This window comes from Haemaphysalis longicornis, unplaced genomic scaffold (genome assembly GCF_048455015.1).
Source record: "Haemaphysalis longicornis isolate Haplotype H1 unplaced genomic scaffold, Haemaphysalis longicornis Haplotype H1 scaffold_4, whole genome shotgun sequence".
In the NCBI taxonomy this organism is placed as follows: domain Eukaryota; kingdom Metazoa; phylum Arthropoda; class Arachnida; order Ixodida; family Ixodidae; genus Haemaphysalis; species Haemaphysalis longicornis.
The window spans coordinates 117835502-117853435 of record NW_027526361.1 but is presented as its reverse complement, the minus strand read 5'-3'; the positions used below and the strand labels follow the sequence as shown (position 1 = coordinate 117853435).

The following is a 17934-nucleotide window of genomic DNA, read 5'->3' as shown; positions in this document are numbered from 1 at the left end:
GAAGGTGCTGATTGTTATACCGAAATGAAGGAAAAAAATTAAAAACCTGTTTCCGCCCGGGATCGAACCGGGGACCTTGCGCGTGTGATGCGCACGTGATAACCGCTACACCGCGGAAACGGGGATGTAAGGGAAACGCCAAGAGCTGAAGGTGCTCATTGTTATACCGAAATGAAGGAAACAAAATTAAAAACTGTTTCCGCTCAAGATCAAACCGGGGACCTTGCGCGTGTGAGGCGCACGTGATAACCGCTACACCACGGAAACGGGAATGTAAGGGAAACGCCAAGAGCTGAAGGTGCTGATTGTTATACCGAAATGAAGGAAACAAAATTAAAAACTGTTTCCGCTCGAGATCGAACCGGGGACCTTGCGCGTGTGAAGCGCACGTGATAACCGCTACACCACGGAAACGGGGATGTAAGGAAAACGCCAAGAGCTGAAGGTGCTGATTTTTATCGCGAAATGAAGGGAAAAAATTAAAAACTGTTTCCGCTCAAGATCAAACCGGGGACCTTGCGCGTGTGAGGCGCACGTGATAACCGCTACACCACGGAAACGGGAATGTAAGGGAAACGCCAAGAGCTGAAGGTGCTGATTGTTATACCGAAATGAAGGAAACAAAATTAAAAACTGTTTCCGCTCGAGATCGAACCGGGGACCTTGCGCGTGTGAAGCGCACGTGATAACCGCTACACCACGGAAACGGGGATGTAAGGGAAACGCCAAGAGCTGAAGGTGCTGATTGTTATACCAAAATGAAGGAAAAAAATTAGAAACTGTTTCCGCCCGGGATCGGGCCGGGGACCTTGCGCGTGTGAGGCGCACGTGATAACCGCTACACCACGGAAACGGGGATGTAAGGGAAACGCCAAGAGCTGAAGGTGCTGATTGTTATACCGAAATGAAGGAAAAAAATAAAAGCTGCTTCCGCTCGAGATCGAACCGGGGACCTTGCGCGTGTGAGGCGCACGTGATAACGGCTACACCACGGAAACGGGGATGTAAGGGAAACGGCAAGAGCTGAAGGTGCTGATTGTTATACCGAAATGAAGGGAAAAAATTAAAAACCGTGTCCGCTCAAGATCGAACCGGGGACCTTGCGCGTGTGAGGCGCACGTGATAACCGCTACACCACGGAAACGGGGATAGAAGGGAGACGCCAAGAGCTGAAGGTGCTGATTGTTATACCGAAATGAAGGAAAAAAATTAAAAGCTGTTTCCGCCCGGGTTTGAACCGGGGACCTTGCGCGTGTGAGGCGCACGTGATAACCGCTACACCACGGAAACGGGGATGTAAGGGAAACGCCAAGAGCTGAAGGTGCTGATTTTTATCGCGAAATGAAGGGAAAAAATTAAAAACTGTTTCCGCTCAAGATCGAACCGGGGACCTTTCGCGTGTGAAGCGCACGTGGTAACCGCTACACCACGGAAACGGGGATGTAAGGGAAACGCCAAAAGCTGAAGGTGCTCATTTTTATCGCGAAATGAAGGGAAAAAATTAAAAACTGTTTCCGCTCAAGATCAAACCGGGGACCTTGCGCGTGTGAGGCGCACGTGATAACCGCTACACCACGGAAACGGGGATGTAAGGGAAACGCCAAGAGCTGAAGGTGCTGATTGTTATACCGAAATGAAGGAAAAAAATTAAAAACCTGTTTCCGCCCGGGATCGAACCGGGGACCTTGCGCGTGTGAAGCGCACGTGATAACCGCTACACCACGGAAACGGGGATGTAAGGGAAACGCCAAGAGCTGAAGGTGCTGATTTTTATCGCGAAATAAGGGAAAAAATTAAAAACTGTTTCCGCTCAAGATCAAACCGGGGACCTTGCGCGTGTGAGGCGCACGTGATAACTGCTACACCACGGAAACGGGGATGTAAGGGAAACGCCAAGAGCTGAAGGTGCTGATTGTTATACCGAAATGAAGGAAACAAAATTAAAAACTGTTTCCGCTCGAGATCGAACCGGGGACCCTGCGCGTGTGAAGCGCACGTGATAACTGCTACACCACGGAAACGGGGATGTAGGGGAAACGCCAAGAGCTGAAGGTGCTGATTGTTATACCGAAATGAAGGAAACGAAATTAAAAACTGTTTCCGCTCAAGATCAAACCGGGGACCTTGCGCGTGTGAGGCGCACGTGATAACCGCTACACCACGGAAACGGGGATGTAAGGGAAACGCCAAGAGCTGAAGGTGCTGATTGTTATACCGAAATGAAGGAAAAAAATTAAAAACCTGTTTCCGCCCGGGATCGAACCGGGGACCTTGCACGTGTGATGCGCACGTGATAACCGCTACACCACGGAAACGGGGATGTAAGGGAAACGCCAAGAGCTGAAGGTGCTCATTGTTATACCGAAATGAAGGAAACAAAATTAAAAACTGTTTCCGCTCAAGATCAAACCGGGGACCTTGCGCGTGTGAGGCGCACGTGATAACCGCTACACCACGGAAACGGGAATGTAAGGGAAACGCCAAGAGCTGAAGGTGCTGATTGTTATACCGAAATGAAGGAAACAAAATTAAAAACTGTTTCCGCTCGAGATCGAACCGGGGACCTTGCGCGTGTGAAGCGCACGTGATAACCGCTACACCACGGAAACGGGGATGTAAGGAAAACGCCAAGAGCTGAAGGTGCTGATTTTTATCGCGAAATGAAGGGAAAAAATTAAAAACTGTTTCCGCTCAAGATCAAACCGGGGACCTTGCGCGTGTGAGGCGCACGTGATAACCGCTACACCACGGAAACGGGAATGTAAGGGAAACGCCAAGAGCTGAAGGTGCTGATTGTTATACCGAAATGAAGGAAACAAAATTAAAAACTGTTTCCGCTCGAGATCGAACCGGGGACCTTGCGCGTGTGAAGCGCACGTGATAACCGCTACACCACGGAAACGGGGATGTAAGGGAAACGCCAAGAGCTGAAGGTGCTGATTGTTATACCAAAATGAAGGAAAAAAATTAGAAACTGTTTCCGCCCGGGATCGGGCCGGGGACCTTGCGCGTGTGAGGCGCACGTGATAACCGCTACACCACGGAAACGGGGATGTAAGGGAAACGCCAAGAGCTGAAGGTGCTGATTGTTATACCGAAATGAAGGAAAAAAATAAAAGCTGCTTCCGCTCGAGATCGAACCGGGGACCTTGCGCGTGTGAGGCGCACGTGATAACGGCTACACCACGGAAACGGGGATGTAAGGGAAACGCCAAGAGCTGAAGGTGCTGATTGTTATACCGAAATGAAGGGAAAAAATTAAAAACCGTGTCCGCTCAAGATCGAACCGGGGACCTTGCGCGTGTGAGGCGCACGTGATAACCGCTACACCACGGAAACGGGGATGGAAGGGAGACGCCAAGAGCTGAAGGTGCTGATTGTTATACCGAAATGAAGGAAAAAAATTAAAAGCTGTTTCCGCCCGGGTTTGAACCGGGGACCTTGCGCGTGTGAGGCGCACGTGATAACCGCTACACCACGGAAACGGGGATGTAAGGGAAACGCCAAGAGCTGAAGGTGCTGATTTTTATCGCGAAATGAAGGGAATAAATTAAAAACTGTTTCCGCTCAAGATCGAACCGGGGACCTTTCGCGTGTGAAGCGCACGTGGTAACCGCTACACCACGGAAACGGGGATGTAAGGGAAACGCCAAAAGCTGAAGGTGCTGATTTTTATCGCGAAATGAAGGGAAAAAATTAAAAACTGTTTCCGCTCAAGATCAAACCGGGGACCTTGCGCGTGTGAGGCGCACGTGATAACCGCTACACCACGGAAACGGGGATGTAAGGGAAACGCCAAGAGCTGAAGGTGCTGATTGTTATACCGAAATGAAGGAAAAAAATTAAAAACCTGTTTCCGCCCGGGATCGAACCGGGGACCTTGCGCGTGTGAAGCGCACGTGATAACCGCTACACCACGGAAACGGGGATGTAAGGGACACGCCAAGAGCTGAAGGTGCTGATTGTTATACCGAAATGAAGGAAACGAAATTAAAAACTGTTTCCGCTCAAGATCAAACCGGGGACCTTGCGCGTGTGAGGCGCACGTGATAACCGCTACACCACGGAAACGGGGATGTAAGGGAAACGCCAAGAGCTGAAGGTGCTCATTGTTATACCGAAATGAAGGAAACAAAATTAAAAACTGTTTCCGCTCGAGATCGAACCGGGGACCTTGCGCGTGTGAAGCGCACGTGATAACCGCTACATCACGGAAACGGGTATGTAAGGGAAACGCCAAGAGCTGAAGGTGCTGATTGTTATACCGAAATGAAGGAAAAAAATTAAAAACCTGTTTCCGCCCGGGATCGAACCGGGGACCTTGCGCGTGTGAAGCGCACGTGATAACCGCTACACCACGGAAACGGGGATGTAAGGGAAACGCCAAGAGCTGAAGGTGCTGATTTTTATCGCGAAATGAAGGGAAAAAATTAAAAACTGTTTCCGCTAAAGATCAAACCGGGGACCTTGCGCGTGTGAGGCGCACGTGATAACCGCTACACCACGGAAACGGGAATGTAAGGGAAACGCCAAGAGCTGAAGGTGCTGATTGTTATACCGAAATGAAGGAAACAAAATTAAAAACTGTTTCCGCTCGAGATCGAACCGGGGACCTTGCGCGTGTGAAGCGCACGTGATAACCGCTACACCACGGAAACGGGGATGTAAGGGAAACGCCAAGAGCTGAAGGTGCTGATTGTTATACCAAAATGAAGGAAAAAAATTAGAAACTGTTTCCGCCCGGGATCGAACCGGGGACCTTGCGCGTGTGAGGCGCACGTGATAACCGCTACACCACGGAAACGGGGATGTAAGGGAAACGCCAAGAGCTGAAGGTGCTGATTGTTATACCGAAATGAAGGAAAAAAATTAAAAGCTGTTTCCGCTCGAGATCGAACCGGGGACCTTGCGCGTGTGAGGCGCACGTGATAACGGCTACACCACGGAAACGGGGATGTAAGGGAAACGCCAAGAGCTGAAGGTGCTGATTGTTATACCGAAATGAAGGGAAAAAATTAAAAACCGTGTCCGCTCAAGATCGAACCGGGGACCTTGCGCGTGTGAGGCGCACGTGATAACCGCTACACCACGGAAACGGGGATGGAAGGGAGACGCCAAGAGCTGAAGGTGCTGATTGTTATACCGAAATGAAGGAAAAAAATTAAAAGCTGTTTCCGCCCGGGATCGAACCGGGGACCTTGCGCGTGTGAGGCGCACGTGATAACCGCTACACCACGCAAAGGGGGAGGGAAGGGAGACGCCAAGAGCTGAAGGTGCTGATTGTTATCCCAAAATGAAGGAAAAAAACTAGAAACTGTTTCCGCCCGGGATCGAACCGGGGACCTTGCGCGTGTGAGGCGCACGTGATAACCGCTACACCACGCAAACGGGGAGAGAAGGGAGACGCCAAGAGCTGAAGGTGCTGATTGTTATCCCGAAATGAAGGAAAAAAACTAAAAACTGTTTCCGCCCGAGATCGAAACGGGGACCCTGCGCGTGTGAGGCGCACGTGATAACCGCTACACCACGGAAACGGGGATGGAAGGGAGACGCCAAGAGCTGAAGGTGCTGATTGTTATCCCAAAATGAAGGAAAAAAACTAAAAACTGTTTCCGCCCGGGATCGAACCGGGGACCTTGCGCGTGTGAGGCGCACGTGATAACCGCTACACCACGCAAACGGGGATTTTTTTTTATTACCTTTTGCACACACGTAATACAAGTCACGGATAAATTAAAAACCGCCTGCCAAACTTTGGCTGACGGAAGGACTTAAAATAAACATCAAAAGTACACAACTCTTCCAAAACAGGAAGCCATTCAAGTTCGGGGTCCTGTAACTTGTACACTTCATACAAAAGCGTGACATTTTGAGAAAAATACTTGCTTACAGTGAGCGCTTTCGGGTCCGCATGTCTCACAGCCATTCTGGACCTCCAAATGGCATGTAACCCTAGCGCCATTACCATATCATACGGGACTTCATCTTCGCGCTCAACCGGAAGGAACCGAATGCCATGCGCTGAAATGGGCAGGTCTTTTTTTAAAGTTCTCTGTAAGACGTCCCAAAAAAATACGGCGTCCCAGCACTCCGTGAAAACATGTTCCACTGTTTCGGCTTTCGCACACAGCGTACACATGTTTGACCAACCAATAAACAGCCCCTTCTCCTCCATCCATGTTTTAACTGGCAGTCTTCCTGTATGTAACTTGAAAAAGAAAGTTTTCACGCATGCTGGGACTGCCATTTTTTTCACGCGGGATAACACATCCTGCCCAGGACCAGAACAAAACATTTCACGATAACGTGGTACGGGGAACAGCATCTCCCTCAAATTATTTGTAAGGGTTTTTCTCGATACAGTGGCTAAATATTCTACTGGAAATCTCACACTAAGAAAACGAAAAGACTCAACCACTTCCTTCATATAGCCTTTCACGGCACCACATCTATCACTTACAGAAGAAACAATATACATAGGCAAGGCATCTACTAATGTAATCTGCATTAAAGTGCGAAGAAATGGATCACGTGTATCACGCAGAAACATAAACCGGTTTACAAGCTGGCGAACAAATACATGACACAGGCCAACACCCCCATGCCTTACTCGGCGAAAAAGGTTACTCCGACTGGAACGCTCCCACACCGATGACCAGATAAAGACTGCGAATACTCTGTGCATTCGCTGCACGTGGACTCGTGAACAGTGAAGCACCTGCAGCACATACCACAGCTTTGCCAAGAGAAAAAGGTTGCATACCGTGGCTCGTGCAAAAACAGACAACGCGTGACCGCCCCACTTCGTTGTTTTTTCGCGCAGCTTCAGCGTCTCGGATTCCCAGTACTCGCCGCTATCCTGATAGCGATCCAGCGGAACTCCGAGATAACGCGCTGGTGTACGCGACCAAGACACGTTTTCAAATACAGATGGTGTTGGCCCCCACTCCCCGTGAAAAAAACCGGCACACTTGGCCCAATTAACACAGCTGTTAGTAAGACTACAAAACTCCCTTGTTATCGATATGGCTGCGCTTACACTCTCCTCGTCTTCACAAAAAACCGCCACATCATCCGCGTATGTTAGTAACTTCACCTCGCATGTGTGTAACTGAAAACCACGCACTCCACTGTCATTAATTATTCTTAAACAAAAGGGTTCCAAATAAATTGCAAACAGAAGAGGAGATGCTGGACATCCTTGTCGCACAGAAGACAGTACAGGAATACTTCCCGTGACATTCTTGTTGATTATAAGTTGCGTGCAGCAGTGAGAGTACGCCATTCGCACTCCCTGTATGATCACATCACCAACATTTATATGCTCCAAAATACAAAAAAGAATATCATGGCACACTCGGTCGAACGCTTTTTCGAAATCAATCTGAAGCATAGCGACCCTTTTAAAAAACATATCACAACACTCCAGCACACTGCGCGCAACATGAACATTTGTTACTATACTCCTCCCCTTTATACCACAGGTCTGATGCGGCCCTACTACACTTGTTATAACACTCTGCACTCGTTGCGCTAAGATCTTCATAAGGATTTTATAATCTACATTGGCCAATGTAATCGGCCGGTACCCAGAAACCGACTGAAGTTTAACACGGTCTTCCGATTTGGGTATGAGGACGGTGTGTGTGCGACCAAACGATGGCGGAAGTACCTTGGACTCGTACGCCTCACGAAAGACCATAAATAAAAACGGAGTTACTATATCCGAGAACCTTTTATAAAAATCCGCACCAAGCCCGTCAGGTCCTGGCGACTTACCTACTTTTAACTCCGATATTGCCGTCTGAATTTCGCCAAGCGATATCGGTCGTTCTAACTCCTCCCTCACATCGTCTCCCAACCTTGGCATGGCTGGAAGAAAGTCTCGCTTGAACTCATCAGTTTTTGGAACTGTGGGGCTAAACAAATCTGTGTAATGTTCTTGAAACGCACTTTTTATGTTCTCTTTGTCACTGGTAAGCGCGCCTCGCCAGTATATTTCCTCGATACCATTCCCGCTCGCGTACCGTGCTTCGTCCTTTATCGCTCGCTTTGTTGGCGTTTCGCCGGCCAAAAACACCTCGGCCCTCGCCCTCACGGTCGCTCCCCGATATCTTTCTATATCGATGGCTTCCAGCTTATTTTTAATGGTTCTGATATCTTCTTTGTATGCCCCAGGCATTTCGCTTTCGAGTTTTAACATGTGTTGCAGATTATTTCTGAGTTTGTTTTCCACTTCCCTCTCTTGCCGTTTAAGCACTGTCCCCTCTCCATCGCTACCATTTTGCATTCCTGTTTGAATACCTCCCACCTTTCCCCCCAGCTGCTGATTTCGTCGTTTGTTTGTTTTTCTGCAATTTCCTGTACTCTATCCGTGAATGTGGTGTCTTGTAATAATTTTACATTAAATTTCCAAAGTTCCCAGCTGAACTTCTTACAATCCTCCCTCCTTTCCCCCAACAAAAATGAAACCAGGCAGTGGTCACTAAAGGAGACACTATCGACCACGTAGTTCTTGCACGCCGCAGCGAGCTCGAAAGATACGTATGCACGATCCAGCCGCGCATGGCTCGTGCCCTGAAAGTGCGTGAATTTTAAAGCACTTCTGTTAACCGCACAGTGTGCTACATCGGCTAGTTCGCAGTCTTCAAGAACTTCTGTCAAGACCCTTGCACTCTGATCAATTGTTCGCGGCGACACATTTCTGTCTCTTCGTTCTAACACACAATTGAAGTCGCCCAATAAAATTACTCTTTCTTGCTTCTTTAAATAATCAGACAACCCTTCGAAAAAAACCATCCTGTCCCTTGCAACATTTGGTGCATAGATACACACTGCACGAAAATCTACTCCACAGTAGTTGAAATCACAACACACAAGCCTGCCAGTTTCGCTCGAAATAACTGATCGTACACGAATACCAACTGAATTTCTAACCAAAATACAACACCCCCCAGAAGTTCCCACAGAATGACTCACGCAAACGCTGTAACGCCCACTAAAGGGCCTTATCATGCTCTCGGTGCTGCCTTCGCTTTCAATTTTTGTTTCTTGAATGGCCATTATATCTATTTCTTTGTCGTCCATAATCCTTCGCAGCTGATATTGCTTGCGCCTGGCCCCAAGCCCTCTTACGTTTAAAGTAGAAATGCGAAGTGGCCTATTTAAAGTAGCCATTACATCGAATTAAAGCACACCAAAAGCATAAAAAACAAAGACCAGCTCAACGAACCCTAGCCTCCAGTGTAGCGACGGCGGATATCCCAAGTATGTTGCCGTGCTCTTGTCCATAGTAGCTGCTCAACACTCCCTGGAGACGGCTGCTCGTTGCGATGCACTGCACGGAGAACATTACTGGGCCTTATTGACATTGCAGGGACGCAAAAGGGGCTTCACGTTAAGTGTCCGGTGGCTTCCTGGGCCGCTCCGCGTTGATGTTCGGCTTCACTTTAACCGATGCCCGTCGAGCATGCGTCGGAGCTTTCGCCGGCGGCTCGTCACCGCTCGGCTCGGTGGTGCTGGCCTGTTTTTCTTCGACAGCATCCCTTGCACGCTTTGCAGATCCAGAAAGAACACCTGCCATCTCAACCTCTTCTTCTTCCTTGCTTTTATCTCCCTCCGACGCCAAGAGTGGTGCTTCGGCCAAGCCTGAACTGTCCGTGGGGATTTGGTGGCCCTGCACGTCCGGGGATTCGGTGGGAGTGCCACCTTCGGCGGGTGGTTCGGCGCTCGGTGCCACGGCGCCTGCAGGTTCAGTGGGCGTTGCCTCCTTCACCACGTCCTCGTCCTTGCCCTTCGAAGCGTTCTCCGCGTCTTCGGCGTCCATCACGTACTCGGCCTTGTGGTCGTCATCCCCTGGTCCGGCAACGTTCGCGTAAGTGCGGACGCACTCGCTCTCGCTGTGGCCGAAGCGGCGGCAACGCCCGCACCGTGGGACGCGGCACTCCCGCCGAATGTGGCCACTCCGGTGGCAGCGCAAACAAAGCGGTACCCGTCCGGGCACCACGACAAGGGCCTGCTCACCGGCGATGCGTAGCTGATGCGGGATGTCGTCTACGGTGACGTCTGACTTCAGTCGTAGGGTGACCAGGCGTGTCGTCGAGAGCTGCGAAGTGCAGCCCGGCACACGCCAGCGGTCACGGGTCACTTCGGTGACCTTCCCGTAAAGCGACAGGGCGCCTCGCACTTCGTCGTCTGGGACGTTGTGGAGCACCCAGTGCAGCTTTAGGCGTACGTCCTGGCTCCGCGGATCGACGATAAGGCACCTCCGCCCCTTCACTTGAAGTTCGGAGGCGGCAACCAGCTTCGCAGCTCCCTCGGCATCCTTGAACGTCACGGCCCACAGGTGGTTCATCTGATATGCGCCCAAGGCCACAACCTCGGGCAGCAAATCAGACGCACCACCGGGTCGCGGAAATCTTCCACCTTGTATGGCCTGGCTTTCACGTCCGCGTGCAGAAAAAATGGTGTTCAGAACAGATGGTCCGGATGGCAAATGAGGCAGAATAACTTGATATTCCTGGTTTGCAGTGTTGTCAAAAACAGAAGACCTGGTACCGCGGGCCGATGTGCCCGCCAAAGCCGCCCCTTGAACGGAGCTCGCCATCCTGCGTCAGCACTGCGCAGCGGCCGGAAGCAGAATCCCCACGCAAACGGGGAGGGAAGGGTGACGCCAAGAGCTGAAGGTGCTGATTGTTATCCCAAAATGAAGGAAAAAAACTAAAAACTGTTTCCGCCCGGGATCGAACCGGGGACCTTGCGCGTGTGAGGCGCACGTGATAACCGCTACACCACGGAAACGGGGAGGGAAGGGAGACGCCAAGAGCTGAAGGTGCTGATTGTTATCCCAAAATGAAGGAAAAAAACTAAAAACTGTTTCCGCCCGGGATCGAACCGGGGACCTTGCGCATGTGAGGCGCACATGATAACCAATACACCACGCAAACAGGGAGGGAAGAGAGACGCCAAGAGCTGAAGGTGCTGATTGTTATCCCAAAATGAAGGAAAAAAACTAAAAACTGTTTCCGCCCGGGATCGAACCGGGGACCTTGCGCGTGTGAGGCGCACGTGATAACCGCTACACCACGCAAACGGGGAGGGAAGGGAGACGCCAAGAGCTGAAGGTGCTGATTGTTATCCCAAAATGAAGGAAAAAAACTAAAAACTGTTTCCGCCCGGGATCGAACCGGGGACCTTGCGCGTGTGAGGCGCACGTGATAACCGCTACACCACGGAAACGGGGATGGAAGGGAGACGCCAAGAGCTGAAGGTGCTGATTGTTATCCCAAAATAAGGAAAAAAAACTAAAAACTGTTTCTGCCCGGGATCGAACCGGGGACCTTGCGCGTGTGAGGCGCACGTGATAACCGCTACACCACGCAAACGGGGAGGGAAGGGAGACGCCAAGAGCTGAAGGTGCTGATTGTTATCCCGAAATGAAGGAAAAAACTAAAAACTGCTTCCGCCCGGGATCGAACCGGGGACCTTGCGCGTGTGAAGCGCACGTGATAACCGCTACACCACGGAAACGGGGATGGAAGGGAGACGCCAAGAGCTGAAGGGGCTGATTGTTATCCCAAAATGAAGGAAAAAAACTAAAAACTGTTTCCGCCCGGGATCGAACCGGGGACCTTGCGCGTGTGAGGCGCACGTGATAATCGCTACACCACGCAAACGGGGAGGGAAGGGAGACGCCAAGAGCTGAAGGTGCTGATTGTTATCCGAAAATGAAGGAAAAAAACTAAAAACTGTTTCCGCCCGGGATCGAACCGGGGACCTTGCGCGTGTGAGGCGCACGTGATAACCGCTACACCACGCAAACGGGGAGGGAAGGGAGACGCCAAGAGCTGAAGGTGCTGATTGTTATCCCAAAATAAGGAAAAAAACTAAAAACTGTTTCTGCCCGGGATCGAACCGGGGACCTTGCGCGTCTGAGGCGCACGTGATAAACGCTACACCACGCAAACGGGGAGGGAAGGGAGACGCCAAGAGCTGAAGGTGCTGATTGTTATCCCGAAATGAAGGAAAAAACTAAAAACTGTTTCCGCCCGGGATCGAACCGGGGACCTTGCGCGTGTGAGGCGCACGTGATAACCGCTACACCACGGAAACGGGGATGGAAGGGAGACGCCAAGAGCTGAAGGGGCTGATTGTTATCCCAAAATGAAGGAAAAAAACTAAAAACTGTTTCCGCCCGGGATCGAACCGGGGACCTGGCGCGTGTGAGGCGCACGTGATAACCGCTACACCACGCAAACGGGGAGGGAAGGGAGACGCCAAGAGCTGAAGGTGCTGATTGTTATCCGAAAATGAAGGAAAAAAACTACAAACTGTTTCCGCCCGGGATCGAACCGGGGACCTTGCGCGTGTGAGGCGCACGTGATAACCGCTACACCACGCAAACGGGGAGGGAAGGGAGACGCCAAGAGCTGAAGGTGCTGATTGTTATCCCAAAATGAAGGACAAAAACTAAAAACTGTTTCCGCCCGGGATCGAACCGGGGACCTTGCGCGTGTGAGGCGCACGTGATAACCACTACACCACGCAAACGGGGAGGGAAGGGAGACGCCAAGAGCTGAAGGTGCTGATTGTTATCCCAAAATGAAGGAAAAAAACTAAAAACTGTTTCCGCCCGGGATCGAACCGGGGACCTTGCGCGTGTGAGGCGCACGTGATAACCGCTACACCACGCAAACGGGAGGGAAGGGAGACGCCAAGAGCTGAAGGTGCTGATTGTTATCCCAAAATGAAGGAAAAAAACTAAAAACTGTTTCCGCCCGGGATCGAACCGGGGACCTGGGACCCACCCCGTGCGTCCTCTGATAGAAAAACTTCACCTGATTAGCATCCCAAACTTCTATGATTACCGTCTCTGCAAGAAGCTCATTACAGAAAGAAATAAAGATACAAATAGCCTGGTTATTATGTCTAAACTATTTAAAAATGTTCATGCACGGGTTACGAGACATCCGGAGTTATGGTCGGTCTCTTTCAATAGAACCACTTACGGAGACAATATGCTACGAAGCAGAATACCGGTATTGCTAAACGGCCTTCACAGATTGGGGAAGGACATAGATACTTTATCTGTTAAACAAGTGTTTGAGCTATATCTTCATGATTAATTATTTTGAACTTTCTAATATTTTCTTGTGTCATACGCCTGATTTTATTAAATAAATTGTGTGTTTACTGGAAGATCGATGCCGACGTATAAGTATGAAAAATTGTATTGGTCTTTTTTGCACTCGTATGTAGGTGTAAACACTTGTTACACTTCTGACTTCCAATCATTCGGGTTACATCGGAATTTTTGCATGTATGTCAAGTTGATTTTACATTTGCGTATGTATGTATCTACTGTATCCGTGCGTAACTATGTATTTATACAATGTTGAAAAATTGACAACATATTCTTTTGTCTATGGTTGACAACAACATGCTCTTGTATGTACTGTGCTCAATGTTGTCCATGTTACAGGAGGCAGGGGCCTCGTCAAGCTACCGTTGGGTGGCTTTTTCTCCCGCCTCCTTGTGTACCAAAAAGCGTGAAATAAATGCAGACTTGAAATGAAATGAAATGAAATGACCTTGCGCGTGTGAGGCGCACATGATAACCGCTACACTACGGAAACGGGGAGGGAAGGGAGACGCCAAGAGCTGAAGGTGCTGATTGTTATCCCGAAATGAAGGAAAAAAACTAAAAACTGTTTCCGCCCGGGATCGAACCGGGGACCTTGCGCGTGTGAGGCGCACGTGATAACCGGGAAGGGAGACGCCAAAAGCTGAAGGTGCTGATTGTTATCCCAAAATGAAGGAAAAAAACTAAAAACTGTTTCCGCCCTGGATCGAACAGGGGACCTTGCGCGTGTGAGGCGCACGTGATAACCGCTACACCACGCGAACGGGGATGGAAGGGAGACGCCAAGAGCTGAAGGTGCTGATTGTTATCCCGAAATGAAGGAAAAAAACTAAAAACTGTTTCCGCCCGGGATCGAACCGGGGACCTTGCGCGTGTGAGGCGCACGTGATAACCGGGAAGGGAGACGCCAAAAGCTGAAGGTGCTGATTGTTATCCCGAAATGAAGGAAAAAAACTAAAAACTGTTTCCGCCCGGGATCGAACCGGGGACCTTGCGCGTGTGAGGCGCACGTGATAACCGCTACACCACGGAAACGGGGAGGGAAGGGAGACGCCAAGAGCTGAAGGTGCTGATTGTTATCCGAAAATGAAGGAAAAAAACTACAAACTGTTTCCGCCCGGGATCGAACCGGGGACCTTGCGCGTGTGAGGCGCACGTGATAACCGCTACACCACGCAAACGGGGAGGGAAGGGAGACGCCAAGAGCTGAAGGTGCTGATTGTTATCCCAAAATGAAGGACAAAAACTAAAAACTGTTTCCGCCGGGATCGAACCGGGGACCTTGCGCGTGTGAGGCGCACGTGATAACCACTACACCACGCAAACGGGGAGGGAAGGGAGACGCCAAGAGCTGAAGGTGCTGATTGTTATCCCAAAATGAAGGAAAAAAACTAAAAACTGTTTCCGCCCGGGATCGAACCGGGGACCTGGGACCCACCCCGTGCGTCCTCTGATAGAAAAACTTCACCTGATTAGCATCCCAAACTTCTATGATTACCGTCTCTGCAAGAAGCTCATTACAGAAAGAAATAAAGATACAAATAGCCTGGTTATTATGTCTAAACTATTTAAAAATGTTCATGCACGGGTTACGAGACATCCGGAGTTATGGTCGGTCTCTTTCAATAGAACCACTTACGGAGACAATATGCTACGAAGCAGAATACCGGTATTGCTAAACGGCCTTCACAGATTGGGGAAGGACATAGATACTTTATCTGTTAAACAAGTGTTTGAGCTATATCTTCATGATTAATTATTTTGAACTTTCAAATATTTTCTTGTGTCATACGCCTGATTTTATTAAATAAATTGTGTGTTTACTGGAAGATCGATGCCGACGTATAAGTATGAAAAATTGTATTGGTCTTTTTTGCACTCGTATGTAGGTGTAAACACTTGTTACACTTCTGACTTCCAATCATTCGGGTTACATCGGAATTTTTGCATGTATGTCAAGTTGATTTTACATTTGCGTATGTATGTATCTACTGTATCTGTGCGTAACTATGTATTTATACAATGTTGAAAAATTGACAACATATTCTTTTGTCTATGGTTGACAACAACATGCTCTTGTATGTACTGTGCTCAATGTTGTCCATGTTACAGGAGGCAGGGGCCTCGTCAAGCTACCGTTGGGTGGCTTTTTCTCCCGCCTCCTTGTGTACCAAAAAGCGTGAAATAAATGCAGACTTGAAATGAAATGAAATGAAATGACCTTGCGCGTGTGAGGCGCACATGATAACCGCTACACTACGGAAACGGGGAGGGAAGGGAGACGCCAAGAGCTGAAGGTGCTGATTGTTATCCCGAAATGAAGGAAAAAAACTAAAAACTGTTTCCGCCCGGGATCGAACCGGGGACCTTGCGCGTGTGAGGCGCACGTGATAACCGGGAAGGGAGACGCCAAAAGCTGAAGGTGCTGATTGTTATCCCGAAATGAAGGAAAAAAACTAAAAACTGTTTCCGCCCGGGATCGAACCGGGGACCTTGCGCGTGTGAGGCGCACGTGATAACCGCTACACCACGGAAACGGGGAGGAAGGGAGACGCCAAGAGCTGAAGGTGCTGATTGTTATCCCGAAATGAAGGAAAAAAAACTAAAAACTGTTTCCGCCCGGGATCGAACCGGGGACCTTGCGCGTGTGAGGCGCACGTGATAACCGCTACACTACGGAAACGGGGAGGGAAGGGAGACGCCAAGAGCTGAAGGTGCTGATTGTTATCCCGAAATGAAGGAAAAAAACTAAAAACTGTTTCCGCCCGGGATCGAACCGGGGACCTTGCGCGTGTGAGGCGCACGTGATAACCGGGAAGGGAGACGCCAAAAGCTGAAGGTGCTGATTGTTATCCCGAAATGAAGGAAAAAAACTAAAAACTGTTTCCGCCCGGGATCGAACCGGGGACCTTGCGCGTGTGAGGCGCACGTGATAACCGCTACACCACGGAAACGGGGAGGAAGGGAGACGCCAAGAGCTGAAGGTGCTGATTGTTATCCAGAAATGAAGGAAAAAAAACCAAAAACTGTTTCCGCCCGGGATCGAACCGGGGACCTTGCGCGTGTGAGGCGCACGTGATAACCGCTACACTACGGAAACGGGGAGGGAAGGGAGACGCCAAGAGCTGAAGGTGCTGATTGTTATCCCGAAATGAAGGAAAAAAACTAAAAACTGTTTCCGCCCGGGATCGAACCGGGGACCTTGCGCGTGTGAGGCGCACGTGATAACCGGGAAGGGAGACGCCAAAAGCTGAAGGTGCTGATTGTTATCCCGAAATGAAGGAAAAAAACTAAAAACTGTTTCCGCCCGGGATCGAACCGGGGACCTTGCGCGTGTGAGGCGCACGTGATAACCGCTACACCACGGAAACGGGGAGGAAGGGAGACGCCAAGAGCTGAAGGTGCTGATTGTTATCCCGAAATGAAGGAAAAAAAACTAAAAACTGTTTCCGCCCGGGATCGAACCGGGGACCTTGCGCGTGTGAGGCGCACGTGATAACCGCTACACTACGGAAACGGGGAGGGAAGGGAGACGCCAAGAGCTGAAGGTGCTGATTGTTATCCCGAAATGAAGGAAAAAAACTAAAAACTGTTTCCGCCCGGGATCGAACCGGGGACCTTGCGCGTGTGAGGCGCACGTGATAACCGGGAAGGGAGACGCCAAAAGCTGAAGGTGCTGATTGTTATCCCGAAATGAAGGAAAAAAACTAAAAACTGTTTCCGCCCGGGATCGAACCGGGGACCTTGCGCGTGTGAGGCGCACGTGATAACCGCTACACCACGGAAACGGGGAGGAAGGGAGACGCCAAGAGCTGAAGGTGCTGATTGTTATCCCAAAATGAAGGAAAAAAACTAAAAACTGTTTCCGCCCTGGATCGAACAGGGGACCTTGCGCGTGTGAGGCGCACGTGATAACCGCTACACCACGCGAACGGGGATGGAAGGGAGACGCCAAGAGCTGAAGGTGCTGATTGTTATCCCGAAATGAAGGAAAAAAACTAAAAACTGTTTCCGCCCGGGATCGAACCGGGGACCTTGCGCGTGTGAGGCGCACGTGATAACCGGGAAGGGAGACGCCAAAAGCTGAAGGTGCTGATTGTTATCCCGAAATGAAGGAAAAAAACTAAAAACTGTTTCCGCCCGGGATCGAACCGGGTACCTTGCGCGTGTGAGGCGCACGTGATAACCGCTACACCACGGAAACGGGGAGGGAAGGGAGACGCCAAGAGCTGAAGGTGCTGATTGTTATCCCGAAATGAAGGAAAAAAACTAAAAACTGTTTCCGCCCGGGATCGAACCGGGGACCTTGCGCGTGTGAGGCGCACGTGATAACCGCTACACCACGGAAACGGGGATGGAAGGGAGACGCCAAGAGCTGAAGGTGCTGATTGTTATACCGAAATGAAGGAAAAAAACTAAAAACTGTTTCCGCCCGGGATCGAACCGGGGACCTTGCGCGTGTGAGGCGCACGTGATAACCGCTACACCACGGAAACGGGGAGGGAAGGGAGACGCCAAGAGCTGAAGGTGCTGATTGTTATCCCGAAATGAAGGAAAAAAACTAAAAACTGTTTCCACCCGGGATCGAACCGGGGCCCTTGCGCGTGTGAGGCGCACGTGGTAACCGCTACACCACGGAAACGGGGTGGGAAGGGAGACGCCAAGAGCTGAAGGTGCTGATTGTTATCCCGAAATGAAGGAAAAAAAACTAAAAACTGCTTCCGCCCGGGATCGAACCGGGGACCTTGCGCGTGTAAGGCGCACGTGATAACCGCTACACCACGGAAACGGGG

The 17934-nt window shown here is 50.2% G+C and overlaps 1 protein-coding gene and 51 non-coding genes across 52 annotated transcripts in view; all 52 read right to left on the bottom strand.

Annotated features, from left to right (window-relative positions):
• Nucleotides 1-17934, bottom strand: part of LOC144179962 (uncharacterized) — a 153840-nt gene that overhangs the window by 36180 nt on the left and 99726 nt on the right. The window lies entirely within an intron of this gene.
• Nucleotides 48-120, bottom strand: Trnav-cac (transfer RNA valine (anticodon CAC)). The gene has a single exon. It is a non-coding gene; the product is annotated as a tRNA-Val (tRNA).
• On the bottom strand, nt 342-414 carry Trnav-cac (transfer RNA valine (anticodon CAC)). Its single transcript has one exon. It is a non-coding gene; the product is annotated as a tRNA-Val (tRNA).
• Trnav-cac (transfer RNA valine (anticodon CAC)) lies at nt 635-707 on the bottom strand. The gene has a single exon. It is a non-coding gene; the product is annotated as a tRNA-Val (tRNA).
• Nucleotides 781-853, bottom strand: Trnav-cac (transfer RNA valine (anticodon CAC)). Its single transcript has one exon. It is a non-coding gene; the product is annotated as a tRNA-Val (tRNA).
• Nucleotides 1218-1290, bottom strand: Trnav-cac (transfer RNA valine (anticodon CAC)). Its single transcript has one exon. It is a non-coding gene; the product is annotated as a tRNA-Val (tRNA).
• Nucleotides 1657-1729, bottom strand: Trnav-cac (transfer RNA valine (anticodon CAC)). The gene has a single exon. It is a non-coding gene; the product is annotated as a tRNA-Val (tRNA).
• Trnav-cac (transfer RNA valine (anticodon CAC)) lies at nt 2243-2315 on the bottom strand. The gene has a single exon. It is a non-coding gene; the product is annotated as a tRNA-Val (tRNA).
• Nucleotides 2537-2609, bottom strand: Trnav-cac (transfer RNA valine (anticodon CAC)). The gene has a single exon. It is a non-coding gene; the product is annotated as a tRNA-Val (tRNA).
• On the bottom strand, nt 2830-2902 carry Trnav-cac (transfer RNA valine (anticodon CAC)). The gene has a single exon. It is a non-coding gene; the product is annotated as a tRNA-Val (tRNA).
• On the bottom strand, nt 2976-3048 carry Trnav-cac (transfer RNA valine (anticodon CAC)). Its single transcript has one exon. It is a non-coding gene; the product is annotated as a tRNA-Val (tRNA).
• On the bottom strand, nt 3413-3485 carry Trnav-cac (transfer RNA valine (anticodon CAC)). Its single transcript has one exon. It is a non-coding gene; the product is annotated as a tRNA-Val (tRNA).
• Trnav-cac (transfer RNA valine (anticodon CAC)) lies at nt 3852-3924 on the bottom strand. The gene has a single exon. It is a non-coding gene; the product is annotated as a tRNA-Val (tRNA).
• Nucleotides 4293-4365, bottom strand: Trnav-cac (transfer RNA valine (anticodon CAC)). The gene has a single exon. It is a non-coding gene; the product is annotated as a tRNA-Val (tRNA).
• Trnav-cac (transfer RNA valine (anticodon CAC)) lies at nt 4586-4658 on the bottom strand. The gene has a single exon. It is a non-coding gene; the product is annotated as a tRNA-Val (tRNA).
• Nucleotides 4732-4804, bottom strand: Trnav-cac (transfer RNA valine (anticodon CAC)). The gene has a single exon. It is a non-coding gene; the product is annotated as a tRNA-Val (tRNA).
• On the bottom strand, nt 4878-4950 carry Trnav-cac (transfer RNA valine (anticodon CAC)). The gene has a single exon. It is a non-coding gene; the product is annotated as a tRNA-Val (tRNA).
• On the bottom strand, nt 5170-5238 carry Trnav-cac (transfer RNA valine (anticodon CAC)). Its single transcript has one exon. It is a non-coding gene; the product is annotated as a tRNA-Val (tRNA).
• On the bottom strand, nt 5316-5388 carry Trnav-cac (transfer RNA valine (anticodon CAC)). Its single transcript has one exon. It is a non-coding gene; the product is annotated as a tRNA-Val (tRNA).
• Nucleotides 5462-5534, bottom strand: Trnav-cac (transfer RNA valine (anticodon CAC)). Its single transcript has one exon. It is a non-coding gene; the product is annotated as a tRNA-Val (tRNA).
• Nucleotides 5608-5680, bottom strand: Trnav-cac (transfer RNA valine (anticodon CAC)). Its single transcript has one exon. It is a non-coding gene; the product is annotated as a tRNA-Val (tRNA).
• On the bottom strand, nt 10728-10800 carry Trnav-cac (transfer RNA valine (anticodon CAC)). Its single transcript has one exon. It is a non-coding gene; the product is annotated as a tRNA-Val (tRNA).
• On the bottom strand, nt 10874-10946 carry Trnav-cac (transfer RNA valine (anticodon CAC)). The gene has a single exon. It is a non-coding gene; the product is annotated as a tRNA-Val (tRNA).
• On the bottom strand, nt 11020-11092 carry Trnav-cac (transfer RNA valine (anticodon CAC)). The gene has a single exon. It is a non-coding gene; the product is annotated as a tRNA-Val (tRNA).
• On the bottom strand, nt 11166-11238 carry Trnav-cac (transfer RNA valine (anticodon CAC)). Its single transcript has one exon. It is a non-coding gene; the product is annotated as a tRNA-Val (tRNA).
• Nucleotides 11312-11380, bottom strand: Trnav-cac (transfer RNA valine (anticodon CAC)). Its single transcript has one exon. It is a non-coding gene; the product is annotated as a tRNA-Val (tRNA).
• Trnav-cac (transfer RNA valine (anticodon CAC)) lies at nt 11457-11529 on the bottom strand. The gene has a single exon. It is a non-coding gene; the product is annotated as a tRNA-Val (tRNA).
• Nucleotides 11603-11675, bottom strand: Trnav-cac (transfer RNA valine (anticodon CAC)). Its single transcript has one exon. It is a non-coding gene; the product is annotated as a tRNA-Val (tRNA).
• On the bottom strand, nt 11749-11821 carry Trnav-cac (transfer RNA valine (anticodon CAC)). The gene has a single exon. It is a non-coding gene; the product is annotated as a tRNA-Val (tRNA).
• Trnal-cag (transfer RNA leucine (anticodon CAG)) lies at nt 11894-11962 on the bottom strand. The gene has a single exon. It is a non-coding gene; the product is annotated as a tRNA-Leu (tRNA).
• Trnav-cac (transfer RNA valine (anticodon CAC)) lies at nt 12039-12111 on the bottom strand. Its single transcript has one exon. It is a non-coding gene; the product is annotated as a tRNA-Val (tRNA).
• Trnav-cac (transfer RNA valine (anticodon CAC)) lies at nt 12185-12257 on the bottom strand. The gene has a single exon. It is a non-coding gene; the product is annotated as a tRNA-Val (tRNA).
• Trnav-cac (transfer RNA valine (anticodon CAC)) lies at nt 12331-12403 on the bottom strand. Its single transcript has one exon. It is a non-coding gene; the product is annotated as a tRNA-Val (tRNA).
• Nucleotides 12477-12549, bottom strand: Trnav-cac (transfer RNA valine (anticodon CAC)). Its single transcript has one exon. It is a non-coding gene; the product is annotated as a tRNA-Val (tRNA).
• On the bottom strand, nt 12623-12695 carry Trnav-cac (transfer RNA valine (anticodon CAC)). Its single transcript has one exon. It is a non-coding gene; the product is annotated as a tRNA-Val (tRNA).
• Trnav-cac (transfer RNA valine (anticodon CAC)) lies at nt 13833-13905 on the bottom strand. The gene has a single exon. It is a non-coding gene; the product is annotated as a tRNA-Val (tRNA).
• Nucleotides 14104-14176, bottom strand: Trnav-cac (transfer RNA valine (anticodon CAC)). Its single transcript has one exon. It is a non-coding gene; the product is annotated as a tRNA-Val (tRNA).
• Nucleotides 14250-14322, bottom strand: Trnav-cac (transfer RNA valine (anticodon CAC)). The gene has a single exon. It is a non-coding gene; the product is annotated as a tRNA-Val (tRNA).
• Trnav-cac (transfer RNA valine (anticodon CAC)) lies at nt 14396-14467 on the bottom strand. The gene has a single exon. It is a non-coding gene; the product is annotated as a tRNA-Val (tRNA).
• Nucleotides 15606-15678, bottom strand: Trnav-cac (transfer RNA valine (anticodon CAC)). The gene has a single exon. It is a non-coding gene; the product is annotated as a tRNA-Val (tRNA).
• On the bottom strand, nt 15752-15824 carry Trnav-cac (transfer RNA valine (anticodon CAC)). The gene has a single exon. It is a non-coding gene; the product is annotated as a tRNA-Val (tRNA).
• Nucleotides 16023-16095, bottom strand: Trnav-cac (transfer RNA valine (anticodon CAC)). The gene has a single exon. It is a non-coding gene; the product is annotated as a tRNA-Val (tRNA).
• Trnav-cac (transfer RNA valine (anticodon CAC)) lies at nt 16169-16241 on the bottom strand. Its single transcript has one exon. It is a non-coding gene; the product is annotated as a tRNA-Val (tRNA).
• On the bottom strand, nt 16440-16512 carry Trnav-cac (transfer RNA valine (anticodon CAC)). The gene has a single exon. It is a non-coding gene; the product is annotated as a tRNA-Val (tRNA).
• Trnav-cac (transfer RNA valine (anticodon CAC)) lies at nt 16586-16658 on the bottom strand. The gene has a single exon. It is a non-coding gene; the product is annotated as a tRNA-Val (tRNA).
• Trnav-cac (transfer RNA valine (anticodon CAC)) lies at nt 16857-16929 on the bottom strand. The gene has a single exon. It is a non-coding gene; the product is annotated as a tRNA-Val (tRNA).
• Trnav-cac (transfer RNA valine (anticodon CAC)) lies at nt 17002-17074 on the bottom strand. The gene has a single exon. It is a non-coding gene; the product is annotated as a tRNA-Val (tRNA).
• Trnav-cac (transfer RNA valine (anticodon CAC)) lies at nt 17273-17345 on the bottom strand. Its single transcript has one exon. It is a non-coding gene; the product is annotated as a tRNA-Val (tRNA).
• Trnav-cac (transfer RNA valine (anticodon CAC)) lies at nt 17419-17491 on the bottom strand. The gene has a single exon. It is a non-coding gene; the product is annotated as a tRNA-Val (tRNA).
• Trnav-cac (transfer RNA valine (anticodon CAC)) lies at nt 17565-17637 on the bottom strand. Its single transcript has one exon. It is a non-coding gene; the product is annotated as a tRNA-Val (tRNA).
• Trnav-cac (transfer RNA valine (anticodon CAC)) lies at nt 17711-17783 on the bottom strand. The gene has a single exon. It is a non-coding gene; the product is annotated as a tRNA-Val (tRNA).
• On the bottom strand, nt 17858-17930 carry Trnav-uac (transfer RNA valine (anticodon UAC)). The gene has a single exon. It is a non-coding gene; the product is annotated as a tRNA-Val (tRNA).